We start from the raw sequence: 313 nt of genomic DNA on the forward strand, positions 1-313 counted from the left end.
GAACATATAAATCATTTTATTAATCCAAAAAATATTTTTTTTATATTTGATAGGATATGTTATTAAATTTAAATGATACTAATATAGATAATATATTTTAGTATATTTTTAATATTAATGTCTATTAAATGATGATTTCTACTAATAGTTTTTTTTGATCATTTGTATCTTTTATAGAAAAAAAAATTAAATTACTGATAACAAAATTTTCATTGTGGGACTAATAGTTTTAGTAATTTAAAATTTTTAAAAAATAAGTTGTCAACGATTGTTCAAAACTTTTATCAAAAAAATTGTTCAAAGTAAATTTTGA

Source organism: Brassica oleracea, chromosome C6, assembly GCF_000695525.1.
Source record: "Brassica oleracea var. oleracea cultivar TO1000 chromosome C6, BOL, whole genome shotgun sequence".
Taxonomy (NCBI): Eukaryota; Viridiplantae; Streptophyta; class Magnoliopsida; order Brassicales; family Brassicaceae; genus Brassica; species Brassica oleracea.